At 54.9% G+C, this 23,131-nt stretch overlaps 1 pseudogene; it reads left to right on the top strand.

Annotated features, from left to right (window-relative positions):
* Positions 1-21,293, top strand: LOC135992571 (scavenger receptor cysteine-rich type 1 protein M130-like; annotated as a pseudogene).
* The last annotated feature ends 1,838 nt before the right edge of the window (positions 21,294-23,131 follow it).

Here is a 23,131-nt window from a genome sequence, read left to right as displayed (position 1 = left end):
ATGGGCACAGAGGGACTCCTGTCCCCTCAGATGCTGTGGCTGCTCCTCTGGGTACAGCTGTGCAGGAGTAAGTGCTGACTCCCTTGTCCCATAGCCCAGGGCCAGCGGGTAGCAGTGTGGTCATGGGGATCTATCTGGGAATGGGGTTTCTTTGCAGGTACTGCTTAGACAAGGGGCAGAAGGTGCTCAGATCCATGGAGCCTGTGCCTTTCCCTGTGCCTGTCTGGGTGAGAGAGAGTATCGCCTTTTCCAGGGCTCCAGTCTTCAGGGCAGCCTGTGCCTGGCTGGATTCACAGACCCCTGTCCTGGGTACATTTTGGGACCCCTTGTTCCCAGCACTCTGCCTCTGGAGCCAGTGGTGGCCTCACTGGTGATGGCAGCACCCAGAGATCCCCAGGGCACTGCCAAACTCTGGGGTGCCCCAGAGCGTTTGTGTGCTGTTCTGTGCCCCTTGTTCAGAGGGAAACCTGACCCCATGAGGGCAGTTTGTGCCCCATAGAGAGAAGAGGACGGGGACATCTGCAGTAGGGAGACGTCCTTGCTGGGGAGCCTGGCCCAGGGCAGGGGCTGGGTAGATGCCAGGGGAGAGGAGGGGATGTGTGATCCTCTGGATGGTCTCAGTGGGAACAGGGAAAGCCCTGGGGATGGGCTGGGTTTGGATGGTGCTGGAGCAGGTGATTTACATGGGAAGCTGCAACCCTGGGTACATGGGACTGTTCAGGGGCTGCTGGGCTGGAGGGAGCATGTGACCAGTGTGGGGCTGGGCAGTGTGTGGGTGGGCATGCGTGGGGGGCAGGTGGCTATTGGGATGGGAAGAGGTGCCTTGTGTGGTGGGAGGGAGAATGATCCAGCAGTGCTTGACCTGGGCACCCCCAGCCTTGCACAGCCTGTGGGGACAGAAGGGAACTTCAAACTACACTGGGGACAGCGTGGAGGGGCGGGGTATCCTACCCTGGTACATCTGATTCAGTGCAGGCAGGAGGTTCCCCCAGACCTGCAGCACTGGGGCTCGGTGCTCTTCTGACTCATCCCATGTTGGTGTTTGAAGGTGCTGAGGAGGTGAGGCTGGTGGATGGCGGCAGGCGCTGTGTTGGGAGAGTGGAGGTGAAACACCAGGGACAGTGGAGGAGAAACACCAGGGACAGTGGAGGACCGTGTGTGGTGACAGCTGGGACATGAACCATGCTGCAGTGGTTTGTAAGCAGCTGGGCTGTGGATCTGCTGTTGGAGCTCACCGGTACGGACACTTTGAGGCAGGATCTGGCCCCATTTGGATGGATGATGTCAGCTGTGATGGCACCGAATCTACCCTCTCTGACTGCACACATGCAGGATGGAGTGAACATGACTGTGATCATGATGAGGATGCTGGAGTGACGTGTTCAGGTAAGTGGCCAACCTGTTCCCACCCTTGCGGCTGGGATGGGGGAAGGGACCTGGCTGTGCTCTCAGAAAGAAACAAACATGCTGGAGCAGGTCCCAGTGTGGCCAAGCAGTCTGCTGAGCTGGGATTGTCATTGCTGGTGTAACCGGTCCCTGGGGAAAGCTGTGACAGCCCTGTGGTGACAGGACCCCATGCAGGCAGCGCTGACCAGCTGCCCAACCCCTCCTGCCTCACCACAGGTTTGCATGATTTGTTTTTTGTTTTTTTTCCAGGATTTGTCCGGCTAGTGGAAGAGAAGAGCCGCTGCTCTGGATGTGTGGATATCCGTGATGGGGACCAGTGGAAAACTGTTTGTGATTCCCACTTTGGCCCCAAAGCTGCTGACGTTTTCTGCAGGGAGCTGCAGTGCGGCGTGGCCCTGCCTGTGTCTGGAGGAGGTCACTTTGGAGAAGGGGCTGGTCCCATGTTGGATGGAGAGCTGCAGTGTGTGGGGAATGAGTCTCTCCTGTCCTCCTGCCCCACGGGGTCCTCCCGGGACCAGTCCTGCACCCAGATGAACAGCGCTGCTGTCAGCTGCACATGTAAGGGCTCAGGGTGGGGTGTTGAACACTGGGGTGAGCCCCAGCCTGAGGAGAGCAGAGTTGGTGCTGTGGAGACAAAGGAACTGGGCATCTGTTCCCATAGCTGGCAGAGACATGACCTTCCTGGGGATCATAGACAAGAGCAGGACTGGGCTGATGCCCAAGGACAAAGTGGGCCATGGGCTGGGAGGGCTCCCTGGGATCATCGTGTTGCTCCACAGCGGGTACACAAAGGCCCGAGAGGATGAGCTGGGAGGGGTGGGATGTTGAACACCAGGGCTGTGCCAGGGGTTGGGAACAGAGCAAGGAGCAGGCTGGGTGCACGTAGATCAGGAGGGATCATGGGACTGTCTGCAGCACGAAAATTGTGCAGAAGGAGAAGAAAGGCCTCTGTCCCTCTAGCCTTTCCGCAAGTTACCGACAGTACAGAAGCACCAACCCACCCTCTCTCCTCCTCTGTCTGCAGAGTACACAGGGTTCAGGCTGGTGAACGGCAGCACAGCATGTGTGGGGAGGGTGGAGGTCCAGGTGCTGGGGACCTGGAGAATCCTCTGTGCCTCCCGCTGGGATCTCTCAGATGCTCATGTTCTCTGTCATCAACTCAACTGTGGGTTTGCTGAGTCCATTCCTGGAGGAGAGCATTTTGGGAGAGAGACTGGGCCTGTCTGGAGAGACTCATTCCACTGTGACGGGACTGAATCTGACCTGGGTCAGTGCCCAGTGGTCACCCTGGGGGCCTCCCCATGCTCGCAACACTGCTGTCATTTGCTCAGGTGAGTGCTGGGAAAATGGTGCGTTAGCTCCATTTCCCTTTGTGTGAGACATGGCCACCCAAAGCAGGGGTCCCATGGCAGCACCAGGCTGAATTTCTCCCTGGATGAGCCCTGGCTTCCCCAGGAGCTGCCTGGAGGGCTTTCCCTGCTCAGACTGACCACTCTGCTCTGGGAGAGATAAGGTCTGAACGGATGAGCCCAGGACAGGGCTGCAGGTCTTTCCTTCATCCCTGCAGCTGCAGACAAATGCATCCCATCCCCACAGAGCACCGTGCAGAGCGTCATCCCACCACCCAGCAGCAGCAGACCTGGGTGTGAGCTGCAGACAGGGCCTGGGCTTTGCCCTCGCTTCTTGTCAGCACAGGGCTCAATCTTGTCCTGTTTGGTCGGACAATCCCTCCTTGCCCTCCTCCCTGGAGGCTGCTGTGCTGCCCGGTGCCGCTGATGGCTGTGGCCCCTCTGCTCTCCCCAGGCCCAGCCAACTCTGCATCCCTGCAGCTGGTGGGCGGAAGGAGCTGGTGCGACGGGCGAGTGGAGATCTTCCAGCGTGGGACGTGGGGCAGAGTCCTGGACGACCAGTGGGACGTGCAGGAGGCCAGCGTGGTGTGCCGGCAGCTGCAGTGTGGAGAGGCAGAAAAAGCCTACAACCCCCCAAAGCCTGAGCGAGGGACGGGCCCCGTGGGGCTGCAAGGGGTCCGGTGCGCAGGGCACGAGGCCAACCTGACCCTCTGGAACACCTCCCTGCCCAGGAGAGCCCTGTTGGGAGGTGTTGTGGAGGACGTGGGAGTGATTTGTTGGGGTGAGTGGCGCTGCGTGGGTCCCCAGATGATGGGGTGGGGGGGCAGCCACCTTCTGACAGCACCTGGGGTTTCTCCCCACTGCAGGGAGCTGGCGGGTCCAGCTGATGAACGGGCCCAGGCGCTGCACAGGGAGAGTGGAGATCTACTACCAGGGCAGCTGGGGGACCGTCTGTGACGATGGCTGGGACCTGTCTGATGCTGCTGTCATCTGCCACCATCTGGGCTGCGGAGGGGCGGTGGAGGCGGCCAGCTCCGCTCGGGTTGGGGAAGGCTCCGGGCAGATCTGGCTGGACGGTGTGAACTGCTCCGGGTCCGAAGCTGCTCTCTGGGACTGCGCTGCCAGGCCATGGGGGCAGCACAACTGTGGGCACAAAGAGGACGCGGGCGTCATCTGCTCAGGTCTGTGCCGGGAGATCTGCCGGGATGGCTTCCAGGGAGGCCGGGACAAAAGGAAAGCCGGGCATGGCCAAGGCTGTCCCTGGCTCAGCCCCTGCCTTAGCCCAGCCACCCATACACGGGTGCCCTCAGTCTCACTGGGATCCCTGGGGAGCTCAGCTGTCCCCCAGGGTGTGTGGGGAGAGCAGGGGAGTGTGTCCATCAGGGACTTATCTCTGCCCTGGGTGCAAGGGGGACTTACTGGCCCTGCCCTGCCTGGGGGCCTGGGGAGCGCAGAGGTGTTCTGGCTCCCACAGCCCCAGACCAGCCTGTTCCTCTTGCTGCCTCTTTCCTCCCAGAGTTCGTGGCTCTGAGGCTGGAGAACAGCAGCGGCTGCTCCGGGCGCCTCCAGGTTTTCTGCAACGGGACGTGGGGGAGTGTTTGCTCCAACTCGATGACTCCTGACACGGTGTCGCTGGCATGCAAGGAGCTGGGCTGTGGGGATGGAGGATCCCTGGAAACAGGCCTGCACTATGGCAGGGTGTCTGGCCCTGCCTGGCTGGATTATGTGCAGTGTGGGGAGAAAAACATCTCTTTTTGGCAGTATCCCTCTGCTTCCTGGGACCCACAGTCATGCAATGACCTTCGAGAAGAGACCTACATCACCTGCAATGGTAACTCTGAGCCACTCGGGACTGGTGTCACCCCAGCTTCTGCCCTCTCTGGGCACAGCCAAATGCAGAGAAAGAGCTTGGAGGGGTTTTCATTTCTATGTCAGACTCTTCTGCTGCTGGTGGCACAAATGTGACCACAGCTCTCAGAGTCCCACATGTCCAGCAGCACTTGCCACCCAGCAGTGCTTGGGGGAGGCAGTGACATCTCCAAGGGAGGTCTCAGCAGAGACCAGACAGGGTTAAGAGGAGCCTCCCCTCCATAGACACCCTCTGCTGCTCTGTGACCAAGATGGCACACACAGGCACGAGCAGAGCTCAGCCCCGCTCTCTTCTGCACAATCCCCCAAGCCAGCCCCTTCACCACAGTGTTTCCTTCTTCAGGGAGATGCCCAGAAATGCCCCCAGAGCCTTTGGCCCCATGCCCCAACTCCACCAGCTGCACAGGTAGGGAGCTGCTCCTCTGTGTGCTCCTCTTGCCTGGCAGGGCTCTGCTGTCTGAGTGCCATGGGAGCTCTTTGCCTTCTCCAGACAGGGAGAAGATCCGTGCCGTGGGAGGCGAGGACAGGTGCTCGGGCAGAATGGAGCTCTGGCATCACGGCTCCTGGGGTACAGTGTGCGATGACTCCTGGGACGTGTGGGATGCCCAAGTGGCATGCAGGCAGCTGGGCTGTGGCCCCACGGTGTCTGCCCTGCATGAGGCTGCTTTTGGGGTGGGGCAAGGCCCCATCTGGCTGGAGCGGGTGGAGTGCCGGGGGACGGAGTCGTCTCTGCAGGACTGCTGGGCCCGTCCTGGGGACGGACGTGCTTGCCGGCATAAGGAAGATGCTGCCATGCGCTGCTCGGGTGAGCGGGGGGCTGGGACCCCTTACTCGGGTATTGGCAGGGAGCTGGGGAAGGCCTTTCACCTGCTTGGTCCTGGCACAGCCCCTGAGCTCCCGAGAGCAGGAATGTTCCTGTGAAGTGCAGCAGCCTCTTGCCATGCAGGGAGCAGCCTTGGTGGAGCTGGATGTCCTTGGGCCACTGCCCATGGGGCCCTGCAGCTCCAGAGCCATCCCCTGGGTTGCCTGTGCCACCCTGCCTGCCACCCAGAGCAGAGGCCCCAGGCCCTGTCCTGGGTCCCTTTCTAGCACGACAGGAGGGGCAATTTGGCTGGGATGTGTCAGGGACACCCATAGACACACATGGGTGTGTTGGAGGGGAGTCTCCCTGGTACGTGCACTCCCACCCTCTCAGCCCAGCTCTCATTTTCTTCCTCTGCAGCTGCACCCAGGACAGCAGCATCCCCACTCCGAGCAGGTAACTTGTACTCCCCCCAGGGCTGGGTATCCCAGGGCCAGGTATCCCAGGGCCAGGCTCTGACCCACAGTTGGGTGGAAGGGGCTCTTTGCTGGAGTGTGAAACTCCCAGGAGGAGGCACTGGAGTGGTTGTGTGGAGGTTGAGGAGGGGTGAAATTCAGTCAGCAGGATGGAAGCTTCTCCATCACTCACCTCCTTGCTGCCTTGTGCAATGTGGGTCAGGCCATTTCGAGAGGAAATGGCCTCAAGTTGCCCCAGGGAAGGTTCACATTGGATATTAGGAAAAAATTCTTCACAGAGAGGGTTGTGAAACAGTGGAACAGGCTGCCCAGGGAAGTCATGGAGTCACCATTCCTGGAGGTGTTTAAAAGGTGTATAGACAATGTTCTTAGGGACATGGTTTAGTGCTAGAGTTACGTTATGTTTGGACTCGATGATCTCGAGGGTCTCTTCCAACTTAAATGATTCTATGATTCTATGATTCTATGGCTGGTGCTGCCTTTACTTCTTCCAGGGCTGGTGCTGCCCCTTTCATGTTCTTGCCCATGCAGATCCCACTCAGGACTGTCCAGCTGACAGTGGGAGAGTCTCAGTGCCCGTCATCATCTGCATCATCCTGGGGGCCCTTCTCTGCTTGCTCCTGGCCCTGCTGGCCGAGCAAGTGCTCAGTGCCAGGGCTGGGCGCAGAGGTGGGTCCTTCCACAGAGGTCCCAGTGATGCCTCCTGGAAGGACTGTGGGTGCTGTGGGGGGTCAGTAAGGGGCACAAGCAGATTTGAGGGGATGAGACTGTGTGCTGCCACCTGTCCCATGCACCCCATTGAATCTCTGGCCATAGGGCACCAGCAGCAAGGGGTGGAGAGAGCCCAGTGGTGGTGGGAGCAAGAGATGGGGCAAGGAGAGACATGACAGAGAAGGACCGGAGGAGATGTCATCCTGGGGGAAAGGGCCAAGGCTGGCAGTGCTCTGGGTAGTGCAGGAGCGTGCTCTGGGGCAAAGGAGAAGACGGGAGTAACACAAAGCAGCAGGGTCCATCTCCATGGTGTCAGGCCCCAGGCTGACCCTCTGCTCAGCCCTGCCTGCCCTTGGTAAGCCTGTGGCCCTGCTATGGATGCATGGGGCAGACAGGGGTCAGCTCCAGGTGAAGAGGAAACATGGGAGCTGCTCTGGGGTCAGACAAGGGGGGATGACCCAGGGGCCAGAGGGGCTTGAGCACTGTCTCCAAGGGGATGATGTGAGGGTGATGCTGCCCCAGATCATCTCCACAGTGATGTGGCCCTCACTGGGGATGTGGCAGCTGTTCCTGGACAGCACAGTGGGGCTGTGCTGTTGGAGGCAGTCCTGGGTTGGGCCAAGGTTTGGGGAGCACAGTGGGGTCCCATCGCCCCTCTGCCTGTCCCTGTGCCAGCTCTGCCTCTGTCCCCAGGCTCCAGGACAGCCCAGGAGCTCTTCCCTGAGGCTGTGCACGAGGAGATTGGTTACAGCCCAGCGTGGGAGAAGCAGGAGAGGTTTGGTCGCTCAGGTGGGTATGGGCACATCTGCAGGACATTTTCGCCTGGCCCCACCCCAGGGCTGATACCCTGAAGCCCCCAGCCCATGGTCCCTGCAGTGCTGGGGCTGTGTGGTCCGTGTGGAGAGCACCCCAGTCCTGGGCCCAGGAGAGGAGCTTCCTCCCAACCAGCTTTGCCCATTGCAACTGGACAGCCCCTCTCTTCCTGCCCCTGCACCCCACTTGACAAGTGAGGGAAGAGCTGTCCTGGGGCAGCTCTGGGATCACCTTTGAGACAGAGCTTGCCCCAGGGGAGCAGGGTGAATTCTCAGCCCTCCTCCCCATGCAGACCCAGCTCTGTGAGTCTCCCTTCCCCAGCAGCACTGGCCATGAACCAGGTCAGTGGGCTTGCTCCATAACAGCCGTTGCGCATCTCTCCAGGCTCCTCTTCAGAGCAGTCTCTTACCCAGCTGCAGCCCTACCCTGGGTACCGTGAGGAGAAGGATGGTCTGGAATCAGCACCAGGTAATGAAGCAGGAAGGGGCTGATCTGCCTGCAGACAAGTGATGGACAGAGGTGTCACTGAGTGTCACTGTCAGAGATGAAGAGGACCTGAGGGTCTCCTGTGCCACTGCCAACACCAGTGCCTCCCATCTCTGCTCTGCAGGATGTATCTTCTCACTGTCACCAGTTCCCCTCTCTTTTCAGATGTTCTTGTTCTGCATGGTGATGACCCAGCCGAGGGCTATGATGATGCCAGGGAGGTTTCTTACCCTGGAAAGGACATTGCCCCTGGACAGGGAGCTTGGGAAATGCCCACAGTGCCAGAGGAGGGAGCAGGACCCAGGGATGCATCCAGAGGTGAGAGGGAAATTCAGCACTGCTGGTTCCTGGGGTGCCATCCCTGCTGCCACCCTAGGTGCTGATGTACGGAGACCTAAACCTCCTGGGAAGGGGGAACCTGCCCCAGGAGTTTCCCATGGAGGGACTGAAGGGTGGGAGAAGGAGCTGAATGTGGTGAGGAGCAGGGAGGAAGGTGATGCACAGACCCCATGGGGTGAACTGCAGTGTCCTGTCTTGCTGCTTGCAGGGGGCAGCCTGTGCTCCCAGGGAAGTGCTGGGGTCCCTGGAGCTGAAGGAGACACCTCGTCCCTGTCCCCGGGGAGCATGGGCTATGATGATGCTTAAGAGGTCTCTGGCACATCTGCAACACACAAAGGCTGTGACACTGGAGCTGGGTGCACCCCAGTCCCTGAGCCCCTGGCCAGGAGAGCCCATCCCTGCTGTGCAGCTGGCACAGCTGTGAGCACCAGGGAACTGTCTCTCTTTACCCATGAGCAGCAGAAACAGCCCAGAGTTTCCTCTAATTTTGTCCCATTTTTACACTCTGCATCATATTTGTTCTCATTAAAAGTCTTGGGGGGCTTTGACCCGGAGCTGGTTTGTGTCTGCTCAGGTGTCAGGAAATCTTCCTGAGTTTTATTAGGAGGAGCAGAGAACAAAGACATGGTGGTGGGGAAGGGGATTGTCTCAGGGATGGCAGGCTTGAGGTCAGGCTGTGGGGCTGCCAGAGCCCGTGGTCCCGCCAGAGCCCGTGGTCCCTGTGGAATAATCCTGCTGACAGAGACATTTCCATCCTGCTTGCCACAGGCATTTTCTAGTCAAAATGGCTCTCTAATAGGTCCCATGATGCTCCCCAGTGCCCATTTCTTCACCGCGAGATTTCCCAGCTGCTCTTTCCCCCAGGCCCTGCCTGGGCCATGCTGGTCCCATAGTGCAGAGGCCATGACAGAGCTGCCGTGCCAGGGTAAGTCCTGGGCTGTGACCCTGCAGATGTGAGCCCTAAGGTCATCACTGTGCCCTTTAAACTCCAGATGGTCCCAGAGAGGATCACACCCACAGATCACCTCCCACAGTGGTCAGGAGGCAGCTCTGCTCCTCAGTGCCCCAGCACAGGGTGCAGAGCCACTTTCTGGGACACACAGGGCTGGAATTCCCTCTTCTCTGGCTCTGCCAGGGCCCCAGTCTCCATGGGCTGCTCCTGCTGCCTTGGGCCATCACAGACCCCGGGCACTCTTGTCACAGCCACAGAGCCGTGTTCTTCCTGAGCAAGGGCTGTAAGGCTCCACGGCAGCCCTGGGACACCCTCCTCCTGCTGCTTGCAGCCCCCGCCCCTGCCCTCCTGCTGCCTCGCCGGGGTGTCAGCATGGGTTTGTGTCGGGGCAGTACTTGTGTGCAGGTACGAGAGGGATGGCAGCAGGCAGGGTGGGGACACCTTTCCCTTAGTGCTGTTGGAGGGCCAGGAGGTTGGAGAAAGGATCCCCAGGAGAGGTGGGCTGCAGCCCAAAGCCATGGTCCAGCCCCCGGCCTGGAGAAGGGCTCATGTGGGTGGATGCTCATGTGGTCACATTTCCATGGCAGAGAACATTTTGTGTCCCATCCTGCTCGGAGCTGAGCCAAAAATCTCCATCATGTAATTCCTAGTAGAAAGGCAATTTAGGCACAGAAGCCTGAGGATCTCACCCTCTCTTATATTTCATGTATGCCAGAAAATGGAAAAGCCTTGTAACCAGGTTAATTTCTCTAACTGAAGAACTATTCATGATACTATACACTTAAATTAATGGCAGAAATATTACAGATCATAAAAATGGCCTGATTAGAAATGTCTGTGATTGTCACTTTTCTTGTTGCAGATTGTCCTATCATCTTTTTCTCTCCAAATCCCTCTCCCTTTGCCTGGGGCTTTCACCTGCCCCAGTGGCCATGGGTAGAGAAATCTCTCACACAGGAGCCAGGCAGGGAGAAGAGTTTGACACTTGTCAGGACCAGGAGCCCAAACTGCTCTCTGCCCTCTGCTGGTGGGTCTCCACAGCCCTGTGGTTCTTCCCCAAAGGCTCCTCTGCTGTGGGCTCGCAGGCGCGGTGGCTCCCTGTGGGGAATTGCTGCAGCTCAGCACTGCTGCAAGCAGCAGAATCTGACCCTAGAGCAGAAGAGAGGAGGAGGTGGCTGTAACCAACATCCTCTCCCACTTCAGCATTGCCCAGTTCCCTCCTGGGATCTCCTCCACCCATGGGGTGGCCCTGAGAGAACTGGGGCAGCCCAGACTCACATATATCAATGCCTGGCACCCTGGGGCCTTCCTGCTGCCAGCCCCATGGGAGAGCTGTGTTCCCAGGGCAAGAGAACATGGTGATGGGTGACATACACGGGCACTGCAAACAGCCTCAGTGCCCTGGAAAACTCGCACTGGGGCAAGCTCCAGCCCTGCGTCTCAGAGAAATGAGGTATAAAAATGAAGTGAAGAAGAAGGGGAGAGTTTTATCCTGTGAACACAGGCTGGCGGGGCCCTATGGGCAGTCAGAACACTGACCTACAAACTCATGTTGGGACCCTAAACATGAGGATTTGGGCGCCAAGAAGGAGGCTCTGGGCACTCAAAAGGACGGGCAGATGCTACAGATGGCGCTTTGGGCCCTGAACACGAGGGGACCCTCTTGGTTCCCACCCGAGCTGGGTTTGGTGCCCGTGACCCCACGGAACAGACACCTGTGCTGTCCGGAGTGGCCACGGAACAGACGGAGCCCAAAGCCACGGACTCCATGAGCTCAACAGGGTGTTGTGACATTTCATGGACGTTTCACAGGGCGACCCATGGACTGAGGGCAACTGTCTGTATGTGACATCAACGAGTGGGCAGGGGAGCAGTGGTTGGTGAGGACGTATTGGGTCATTTGAGACCTGAGCCTGACGTCCGTGGGGTGGAACATGGGGTGGAGAAAGGACCATCATGGTGTCGACACTGCTCCTGCGTGGAGCTCCAGAGGCTGCAGGGGAATTTCTGCTCGACCGGGGACCAGCACAAGCCAGTGGCGCGTTCATGTCTGTCGCTGCTCTGGGGCTGTGACCTCAGCAGCACCTGCACAGCAGGAGTGTCCTCACTGCCTACACCGGGTCTTTGCTCTGTCTCCAGCTCTGTCCCCATCTCCCCGTGCTCTCCTCCCTCCCAGGCACCTTTCCCACCTCCTCCAGGACCCACCAAGGCCTCTGTCTGTCTCTAGAGAGACTAAAAGGAAAGAAAAACTTTCCACACTGATGCCATCAAATAACCGCATGAAATAAAAACATTTTTAAGGGGAAGGGTAATCCTAACTTTTCCCTGTCTGAATGTTTATAATAAATGTACTCCATTTTTAAAAAAAATAGTGTAGCTTTAGTTTCTACCGGGAAGGTATGTTCTGTGTGTCATTGACATTTCACACATATTATACCAATTTATTCATTCTCCCTGTTAAGTTGTCTTCTATGTATGTCATGCTATGTCCATAGGCAACCATCCAGAATTTGTATTTAGTTTTAATATTGTTAGGTCAGCTGCTGCTCCAAATTATCTAATCTGTCATTTTCGAGTGCTCTCCTGTTGCATCCTTTGGCAGATGATGTTCTTGTCACCAGGTATGTCATCCTTCCCACATATCATGCGGATGGTTCCTAGCTGATCCATGGTGCTTCATGTGTTCTCTCTTCTGCTTACAGCATTACGTGGTGATGTATCAGTCTCTGTGTTTGTGTGGCAGGTGTCATGTCAGAAGCATTGTCCCAGCCAGGTCATTACATCTCTTTCTCTTCTCCCTCTGCTGCCATCATGACTGTACCAGCTGTCTGATGTGCTTTCTGACCTCATGGACCCTCTCGTCCTGCCTCCCTTCTGCTGTTCAATCCTGTTCCTGCAAGAGAAGTGACAACCAGTCCATGTCCCCTCTGTGGCATCTGGACCTTCCAGAGCTGGACAGCTGGTGGGAACTGTCACCATCAGCCAAGGCTCTGTGTGAAGTCTTCTCCTGGCAAAGGAACAGCTCTGGCTGTGCTTGGTGAGCACCGCGCTGCCCGAAGGAGAACAGCAACACTCGCAGTGACTCCTGGGCAATGGGAAGAGATGATTTGAGGGCAGGTTGGCAGCAGACCCTGAGGCTGTGCCAGGGGTGGCCACATCCGGGTCATTCCAGCAGGATTTTGGAAAGTCCCTTCTCAGCTGTGAGCGCCAGGCCAAGGGCACGGGGTTGAAAAAGCCCCAACCTCTGACGGCCCAAGCCAACAACTGGCCTCTGTCCCCATATTAATAAAACTTCTAAACAGACTCTCCCTATACCTGAATTATCTTCGGTTTTAGAAACAAAACGAACAAACAAACAAACAAATATGTAATTCTGGATGAGGATGGACCAGATTCGGGACCAGGACCAGGGGTGCTGCAGGAGCAGGTGTTTCTCAGCATGGACAGGCCGGGGGAACCTGTCGACCTCAGCACCCCTGGGCCCCAACATGGCCCAGTTCACCATCACTTGGCCCGAGGGCTCAGCCCAGGGACAGCCCCACAACCAGGGTCAGAGCGGTTCCTGCTGCTGCCCTGAGGGTCACCAGCCCCAGTCAGCCCTGAGCTAGAGTGCAGGGATCTGAGCTGGGCTGAGGTGGAAGGGGCTGGAAAACAGCTCATCGGGAGGAGGCGATGGAAGAAGGTGCAGCATGTGTGTGGCACCGGGGATGAACTGACACCCTCAGTTTGGTATCTGGATCCGTGCTGGGCTTGCACATGGACTAAGCCCCAGCTCAGAGCATAAATTGCTGTTACCAGCCCTGGGTGCCAAGCGCTGCTCCTGCTCTCTCCTCCCTGGTGCAACCCAAGCGCACGACTGCCGTGCCTGCTCGTGCCTTGGGCTTGGGGAACTCAGGGTGAAAAGGAAAGACAGAATTCTGTAGTTATAGCATCTCCTGAGTGTCCTGAGATTGCTTTGCCAATCACTCTGTAACGTTTCCTGGGCTATTAACTCGATATGTGCCCAGAAAGGCAAATGAGGCCATGAACTGATTTTCCAATTAAGGATTTCCCTCTTACAGAAAAACACACTTCTATTTTCTCATCGGCAACAGACTGAAAGATGGGAGCTGAAGAAGCATCTGCCTCTTGTGAAAACAGGTAGCAACAGATGGTTCCATTCAGTCGATCCTTAGTTGCATCCTGCACAGGAAAACTGTCCATTAATTTAACCTTTGGTGTACAGGCAGGGCCTTGCTGATGTTCCTGTGTAGGCAGCAAGTATGTGGATGTCAGGCTTTCTGCAGATTTGTGACTGAGTTTTCACGTTTCTTTTAATAAGGACAGTCTTTCTGTGTACTCCTGAAGTCTCCCACAAGCCGGTGGGTCGAGAGAAGGATGGGGAGCTCCAGTTAGCTGAGGGAGGACCGATCAGCATCACAAGCAAAGCAGACTAGAACTCAACTCGGTGAAAATTAATGGAATTTATTGACAGATGAAACTGGCCCCTCTCCCTTGTCTTTGGGGGGATAGCTTTAGTTTTTACCGGGAGGGTATGTTCTGTGTGTCGTTGACATTTCACACATATTATACCAGTTTATCCATTCTCCCTGTTCAGTCGCCTTCTACATATGTCATGCTATGTCCAAGGTAGCTGAGATCAATCTCACTGGGCCACTGGGGTTTGTTCCTGGAGTCCCAAACAGAAATGTCAGGTTCTGTCAGGTGTCCACATCTGAGCTGGCCTCATGGACTCCTTATGCATCCAGGGATGCTCAGAGACAGAGTCTGTCCTTTTTACATACAGAGACAGGAGTCACAGTGTCTCTCTGGCCTCCTGTTGCCACTCCCAAATGGACAGGAGGCACCTCAGCCCTGTGGTGTGTCACCCTGCTCTGCATTCATCTGAGATGTCCCACATCATGAGGAATGGACACGGGGACCTCAGTTAAAGGAAGCATAACCCAGCGGTGCATTTAGGCAGTTTCCATGGGATGTTACTCCCAACGTGAAGTGACCTCGAGATACTGTCTGTTCCGCAGGCATTCATAGAATCATACAATGTCCTGAGTTGGAAGGGACCCACAGCATCATTGAGTCCAACTCCTGTCCCTGCACAGGACACCCCACAGTTCATACCGTGTGTCTGAGGACGTTGTCCAGTCTCTTCTTGAACACTGTCAGGTTGGGGCCGTGACACCTCCCTGGGGAGGCTGTTCCAGTGTCCAGCACCCTCTGGGTGAAGAACCTTTTCCTCATGTCCAACCTGACCCTCCCCTGGCACATCATCCTGCCATTCCCTGGGTTCTGTCACTGTCACAGAGAGAAGAGCTCAGCCCTGACCCTCCTGCTCCCCTGCTGAAGCTGCAGCCCCATGAGCTCTGCCCTCAGTCTCCTCTGCTCCAGGCTGAACAAACCCAGGGACTTCAGCTGCTCCTCATATGCGTTCCCTTCCAAACCCTTCACCAATTTCGTAACCTCTTCTGGACACTCTCCAGTAGCTTTCTCTCCTTTTTATCCTATGTCCCCCGCCCTGCACACAGTGAATGCTCCAGATGAGGCCGCCCCAGTGCAGAGCAGAGTGGGACAATCCTCTCCCTGCCCAGCTGGCCATGCTGTGCTGGATGCACCAGGACACGGGTCCCTCTTGGCTGCCAGGGACACTGTTGGCTCTTGTTCAACTTGCTGTCCACCAGAACCCCCAGATCCCTCTCTGCAGAGCTGCTTTCCAGCATCTCGTCCCCCATTCTGTCTGTACAGCCAGGGTTGTCATGTCCCAGGTGCAGAATCCGGCACTTGCCCTTGTTGAACTTCATGCGGTTGGTGATTGCCCAGTTCTCCAGTTTGTCCAGATCCCTCGGCAGGGCCTCTCTGCCCTCAAGTGTTGACAGCTACCCCCAATTTTGTGTCATCAGCAAATTTAACAGGCGATCCATCGAGTCCTAAGTCTAAGTCATTTATAAAGACATTGCAGAGCGCTGGGCCTGAGATGGATCCCTGTGGAACCCGCTACTGACTGGTCACCAGCCCGACACGACCCCATTTACTAGAACCCTTTGTGCCCGGCCCGTCAGCCAATTGCTCACCCACTGCACTGTGTGTTTACCCAGCTGTGTGCTGGACATCTTGTCCAGGAGGATCCTGTGAGACACTATCAAAGGCTTTACTGAAATCCAAAAAGATCACATCGACAGGCTTCCCTTGGTCAACTAGGTGGGTAACATTGTCCTAGAATGAAATTAAGTTGGTCAGGCAAGACTTTCCCCTCATGAACCAGCACTGACTGCGACCAATGACTGCGTTGTCATTCAGATGTTTTTCATCTGAATGAGTAACCCGAAGTTCCCCCCATTACTGTGTCTTTCTGGCAAGGGGTCTGTCCTGAGAAGGGGATCAAGCCTCTGCTGCTCTCTGGAGAGACAAACCCTGTGTCCATGGAACCGGGGGACACAAAGGGTGACTTGTGCAAGACCACCCTTCATCTGAACCACTTAGGTATGTACTTGTGGATGGGCTATCAACCCTTATAGTGTAAACTCCCGTATAATTGGCACTGCCCAAAATGGCTACTGCAGACACAGACTGCTGTGCTGCAGAGATTTATATTTAGGCAGATTAACCTTTTGTTTCCTTTTGGATTATAATTTTTAAAATATATTGATACTATTAGAGAAATTACACAAACACTTGGAGGATTATTGATGCATTTTAACAAGATTATCCACAAAGGACCATCAGCTTTACATCTCAAGAAATAGGAGGCCAAAGCCCAAGGGAAGGATGGATCGGGCACTGTCCTGGGATGTGGGAAACTCAAGTGTGCGCCCATCTCCCAACACACTTCCCTGCTCAGTGAAGGGTGTGAGAAACTCTGCCAACCAGCCTGCAGCCAATGTTGTCCTGCCAGCTCAGGACTGGAGCTTCCATCCCTGGAGGTATATAAAGGATGTGCAGATGTGCTGCTAAGGGATATGGTTTAGTGGTGGACTTGGCAGTGTTAGATTTACAGTTGGACTCAATGGTCTTCAGGGTCTTTTCCAACTTAAATGATTCTCTGATTCTATGATTTCAGTCGAAACCACTTCAATTCCCATCAGCTCCAGCTTCCCTCGTGGGTGGCTGTTGTGTGGCACAACTGTCCTGGCTCTCCAGGCAGGTTGGGCACTGTTTTGGTGTCTGCATTGGGAATTTTCCCCTTCCTGGGGTAAAAGACCTTCGATGAGATGGTTGTAGAGATTTGGGGGGCAGAGGTCTGAAGTCGTCCTTTCAAAATCTGAGCAGGCTGAGCTTTGGAGCCAAGGGACAACAGAGATGCACTCAAGGATGTTTTTCAGTAGTGGTACCATCACTAATAAGAGTCACAGGGAACTCCTTATTCTCGGTGATGATGATGAACTAAAGCTTTTTAATTTCACTCCCAACAGTCATTCTTGTTTTTGAAAAATGCTGCTACCTCTCAGCAGCTGACCTCTGCAAGAAGTTCTTAGACCAATGCTTTTTCTCTCTCTTCTACCTTTTTTATAATTTAAAGAGTACACCTCTTAGACAGAATTGGCCCCAAATCCTCCCTCTTCCATACCTGTTTTCCTTTTTTTCTAGTGTGAGGGGGAGGTGGCATAGGGGTGTTGTTTCTTTTTTAGCCAAAGAAAACCAAGGAACAGATCCCAGGTTAGTGCAAAGGCACAAAGGCATCCAGAATGTTTATGTGGTGCACAGTGACACACACCGTCACCTGCATTTCCAATCTCTGAAGTCCCAACAGTGCAGCAGAGACTGGAGTTTTGAGCTCCTTTCATCTGCCCTGCGTGACACATGTAAAATGAAACTACCCCAGCCAAAAATTTGGGTTTGATTCTCTTCACAGCCTGAAGCACCACATGGGTCAAGAGACAAGCCAGGATACCCAACGAGGACTCACATGCTCTGCACTTCAAGTTCAGGTGTTCCCGAGAATCTCAGCAGACAAGAAATGCTAATTCCTGGGTGCAAGGAGCTGGTCAAGAGCCTCATCTCCATTTCTGTAATGATGGCTTTGCTGCCTGGCTGATGTGCAGACTCTGTACACGAATGCTGACACTTGTTGAGCAACCTGCTCTGAAAGGATGAACAAGGTGGGCATGAGGACAGCAAAACAGAAGAACCTAGGTGGGGGCAAATAAAAAGAGATGCACAAGATGTGGTCAGGGCTGTTTGGGGGCACTTGTAAAGCAGCCCTGCACCTCATGTGAATTATTCCTGTGGTCACAGAGAACCTGAGAGTTCTCCCTAAATTTAAAACATGAAGAAGATGAAAGGACAGCACCATTCAGGCTGGATGGGACCTCACGAGGTGTCTTGATAAACCTCCTGCTCAAAGCAGGGTCAGACCAGATTACTCAGGGCTTTATCCAAACACATCTTGGTCACTTTCTGGGGTAGAGTGGATGCGCACTCCTGGGAAACAGCTTCCAGGCTCGTCTGTCCTCAGGATTGGAAAGTTTCTCCCTTTCTATAGCACCTTTCCAAGCCCAACCATCCAGATTGCTTTTTACCCGTCTACTTGCATAGCAATGCAGACCATAATATCCTACCTTAGACACAAGAATATTGCAGGGGATGATGCTGAATGCCTTGCTGACTTCCAGGTAACAGACCACCACTGCTCTCCCCACGTCCTGCAACCCTGTCCTTTCCTCACAGAAAGCAAAGAGGATGGACAGGCACAGCCTGCCCTGGGTAAACCCCATCACCTTCTCTTTCACACACCCAGAAATGGGGTCCTGTGGACATGTTCTGGGGCACAGCCCTTAGTTCCCCTGCTCACCCATTGGCCACTTTTGAAAAGTGCACACAATGTGTGAGAGCTGCCAGTGGTCAGGGAGACCCCCCAGTCTCCATGAGATTTCCAAGATGGTGGAGAGTGGCCTCACTGTGACATCGTCCTGCTGCCTCAGCTCCTGGGATGCTGCCCCTCCTGTTGCATAGACTGGAAAGGATTGTGTTAGTTCCAGGGACCTCTGACTTGATCCCCATCCACTGCTGGTTGTTCTGCCTCCAGCCACAGAGGCCTGAGAGACCTTGCTGGTAAAGATGGAGGACAAGAGACACACAGAATATCACTTCTTTCCCTTATTAAATTCATCAGGGGACACACAGTGTCATTGTTTCTCCTTTAACTGTTCTTGCAGTAGCAACAGCTCATTATGGGGCTCTCAAATTGCCTTACAGGCCTAGACTAAGTTTTGCTCTGGACTGTTTCTGTGCTTGGAGGCTGCTGTCCTTGAAGACCAGATGAACTAATTTCTGCCACCGTGCCTTGGCAGTTTATTCCATCCGTGTCACAGCTCTGTCTGCAACACTGACAGCTTCAGCTCACCCAGTCAGGTCCCTGGCTGAGGACGTTGCCTCACATCTGGGCTGAACCACCCCAGCTGTGGCACCAGGAAACCTCTGAGATGCCACAAGGAAACCTGGTACCAAGTGTCCAAGACCCCCTGTGTGCAAAGGCACAGGCTTCAGAGCACAGACATGAGATGGTCAAAAGATTGCTGAATGTCTCTCTAGATCTAGGAGTATAAACCCACAATATAATGCCTAAATTCATTCCGGTGAACATATTCCTCCCCCAACTTGGAGAAATTAGATCCTTTGCTTTAACAGTCCTGGTGTCCTGCCTAATGATGGGACAAGAAAAGGTGATTCTCATACCAATTTATTTTTTAATACAAAGAACACAATTCTGGCAAGAAGTGTCACTGCTGAAGAGAGAGAATCAACATCACTGATTACTTCAGGTTGTTTCAAAGGATGTGCCCCTGGAGCCCCAGGGACAGCTGGAGGGAGCCCAGAGGGGACACAGAAAGGGACATCATGGGCTGCTCCTGGGCTGCTGAGCTGGGCTGGGCTCCTGGGACAGAGGGAGCTCATGGCAAGCGGCAGCGCTGCAGAGAGACAGCTCTGCCCAGGAGCAGCTCCTCTGCAAAGCGCAGCAGGGCTGAGGGCTCTGCCTGGGGATCTCAGGGAGATGAGCAAGTCAGAGAGAGATTAAAGGTGGTCAGGATTGGGAGGATGACTGAGAGCTCACTGGAGGAAAAATCTTTGAGGCACTTGCCATGGTAAGTCTCTGGGTGCAGAGCAATGCAGCTGTAGCTCCTGGAGGCATCTCCTAAAGTTCGCACAGGCACAGCTTGTGGGATCTGTAAGGAGGGGGCTCTTATCAGGCAGTTTTGAACAGCTGTGAAGCCGGGTGAGTACCTAGGCGTGCCCAGGGCTGTCCTGCAGAGCAGGGTCCCTGTACCCCAGGGCTGTGCCGGGGCAGGGACTCTGCCGCCCACCAGGGTCAGCGCTCAGCCTGCCCGGGGAGATCCCAACAACACTGAGGGGAGAAGCTGTGGGGGGAAGGAGCGACCCCTGACAGGGCAGTGTCCTTCTGCTGCTGGGTTCTCCGTGGATCAGGGCTGCTCACAGCTCCAGCTCACTCCAGACTGTTTCCAATTGGGGGTTTCAAGGAGAAGATCTATACAGGTATTACTATAAAGATAAGGAGCTTTCCCGAGTCTGTTTCGTATTGCAAGACTTGGAGCGGGGCGGGGGGGGGATGGAGGAAAGAATAAATGAAAAAGGAACTCTGAGTGATCAGTACATCTGCCAGAAGCCTCATAACATCCCCTCAGCCACTCCTCTGCCCATGGACAGCAGCAGCATCACATCTGCTGAACACATCAGCCTTAGTCTGACCTGTCCTTTTTTCCAGCCTGCAAATCTTCTGCTCTCAGCAGTGCCTGGTGGCTTTTCAGGGTAACATGGCAGTGTGACCAGCCTCCATCTCAGAAAGGTGCCAGCCCAGGGCAAGACAGAGAGACAGACCAGCTCCCGTCACTCTGCACTGACCCACAGGCATCCTCTGGTCTCGCAGGACTCGCTCTGTTCTCCCTGCAGCAGAAACGATGAGGGTTTCTGACACCCAACAACACTCTCCAGGGGCGTTGCAGGACTGGACGAGATGATCTTTCGAGGTCCCTTCCAATCCCTCACATTCTGTGATTCTGTGAAGCTGTAAAAAACCCAAACATTTCAAACTTCATTTTACCGTCCTGTTTCATTCTGGTGATAGTGCAGATGCTGACAGGCCCTTCTTCACCAGCAGCAGTTTCAGATGACAACTTTGAACCCCAGGTCTGTCCCCCACCCCCCGTTCCCATGACCCCCTGCTGCAGAGCAGGGCTGACTCCTGGGCAGCCAGCGGGCACAGGCCCTGCTCCTCACGGCACCTCCAGCCAGCACCACCCGGGGCTCAGCCACGGACCTGAAAGAAGGTCTGGAAAAGGACAAGGGGGTGTGTATCAGGGGAGGGTGTATGAGAAATGGATTTGATTTTGCTCAGAGAAATCTCCCCTTGTCATTTTCTTTTCCTCCTATGACGGTGCCTATGCTCAGAGACAGCAAATGTCCAACAGCAGCTCCATCACCCAGTTCCTCCTCCTGCCATTCGCAGACACACAGGAGCTGCAGCTCTTGCACTTCTGGCTCTTCCTGGGCACCTACCTGGCTGCCCTCCTGGGCAACGGTCTCATCATCACCACCATAGCCTATGACCAGCACCTCCACACCCCCATGTACTTCTTCCTCCTCAACCTCTCCCTCCTTGACCTGGGCTCCATCTCCACCATTCTCCCCAAATCCATGGTCAATTCTCTGTGGGATACCAGGGTCATTTCCTTTGCAGGATGTGCTGCCCAGGTCTTCTTTCTATGTTTCTTGCTTGGTGCAGAGTATTCTCTTCTCACCATCATGTCCTACGACCGCTACGTTGCCATCTGCAAACCCCTGTACTACAGGATCCTCTTGGGCAGCAGAGCTTGTGTCCACATGGCAGCAGCTGCCTGGGCCACTGGGTTTCTCAATGCTCTGCTGCACATGGCCAATACATTTTCACTGCCACTGTGTAGGGGCAATGCCCTGAACCAATTCTTCTGTGAAATCTCCCAGATCCTCAAGCTCTCTTGCTCAAACTCCTACCTGAGGGAACTTGGGCTTCTTGGGTTTTGTGCCTGTTTAGCATTTGGGTGTTTTGTGTTTATCTTCCTGTCCTATGTGCAGATCTTGAGGGCCGTGCCGAGGATTCCCTCTGAGGAGGGACGGCACAAAGCCTTTTCCACGTGCCTCCCACACCTGGCCGTGGTCTCCCTGTTTGTCAGCACTGCCATGTTTGCCTACCTGAAGCCCCCCTCCATCTCCTCCCCATCCCTGGATCTGGTGGTGTCTGTTCTGTACTCTTTGGTGCCTTCAGCAGTGAACCCCCTCATTTACAGCATGAGGAACCAGGAGCTCAAGAATGCTCTGTGGAAACTCATATCTAAGTGTTTTCTGAAGCAATAAACTGCATATCTGTTTCTACATAGGAGTTTTAATGAAACTAGTTACAGGTCCAGCCTCTCATCTGTGTTTTCTGTTGTTATTGGTGTTTTTTCTGCTGTGATAATTTTGTCATCCCCTTTCTAATTCGCTGTCTGCTTTTCTTTTTATAACCACTGGCTGTGTAAATGAGGAGCCATGATCTGTGTGTATTTAAACAAAATAAAGGGTCCTGTAGTGACCTTTTTTTCACTATATCCTTCCTGCAAGGCCTTTTGGAGCTGCAGGGACAGTTCCTGTGTGCATGGGAGGAGGGGAAAAGAGTCCAGCATGGCAGCACTGCCAGGGAGCACCAGCGCTTGGCCTTCCAGAACTGTTCTCGTTCCACTCCCACACTCTCCTTCTGATCCCTTGTGTTGGTGCAAGGCCTGAGTGCTCTGGCAGCTTGGTCACCGTCCTGCTGTGTGTCAGTCCTGTGACTGCAGGCAGGGACAGGCAATGGGCACTTGTGTGACAGAGCTGGCCTCCATAACAGTACTTCTGTAAAGAAAAGTGATCTTCTTCAGGCAATACCTGAAGGCTTAGGTCTTCTTCAATTTTCTCTCAAGAACATTCACAAGAAACTGGCCCACAGATGAAACACCGAAGTACAGCTGAACAGTGTGTGTGTGCAGGGCTGGGCACACAGCAGTATCCTGTCACAGCCAGGCCTCCTGCCAGAGACCTGCAGGACCAGCAGAGCAGGGTCTGGGCTGTGCCCGTGTGCACTGGACACCCTGCGGAAGCTGCCCCAGGCCACCGTCATGGACTGGCCCCTCACAACCTCCATTTGCAGCACTGGCCTCTCACCTCAGCTCAGAGAGGTTGTTCTTCCCTCCATGGAGGGACACTGAATGAGTAGGTCAGAAATCCATGTTTGCATTGTACAGATGAGATGTGAGCATGCACATCATGTATGTGAGGTGAGATGAACCCAAGTGAGCACAAACACCATCAGCTGTTCCTGGGGGTTCCATGAGAGCCTGTGGGACAGACAGTGTCTGGAGGTCATCTCATGTTGGGAGAAACATCCTATGGGAAACCACCTGAATGGAGCACTGGGATGTGCATCCTCGAACTGTGATCCCCATGTCCATTCCTCATGATGTGAGACATCTCAGATGAGTGCAGAGCAGGGTGACACACCACAGGGCTGAGATGCCTCCCATCCCTTGGGAGTGGCAATAGGAGGCCAGAGAGAAACTGAGACTACGGCCTCTATGTGTAAAAGGGACAGACTATCTCTCTGAACATCCCTGGGTGCAGAAGGAGTTCACGAGGCCAGCTCAGATGTGGATGCTTGACGGAACCCTGATATTTCTCTGTGTGACTCCAGGAACAAACCTCACTGGCCCAGTGAGATTCATCTCAGCTGCCCTGGACAGGCTCATTGCAAGCGCTCCTGTCTGCTCCGTCATCCTTGCTGTGATTCTGGATTGTGCTCTCAAAAGTGACAGAGTGGTCAGAAGGGTTCTGAGGTCCTTCGAAAAGGCAGATATCAAACCCATCTGCATGAAAAGCATGAAGGAGAATTAATGGCTGGTCAGCCTGCCTCCATACCTGGAATTTTGCAAGG

The sequence above is a fragment of the Caloenas nicobarica genome, chromosome 10 (genome assembly GCF_036013445.1).
Source record: "Caloenas nicobarica isolate bCalNic1 chromosome 10, bCalNic1.hap1, whole genome shotgun sequence".
NCBI classification, from domain to species: Eukaryota; Metazoa; Chordata; class Aves; order Columbiformes; family Columbidae; genus Caloenas; species Caloenas nicobarica.
The sequence above is the reverse complement of the archived record's forward strand: the minus strand, read 5'-3'. Positions and strand labels throughout refer to the sequence as shown.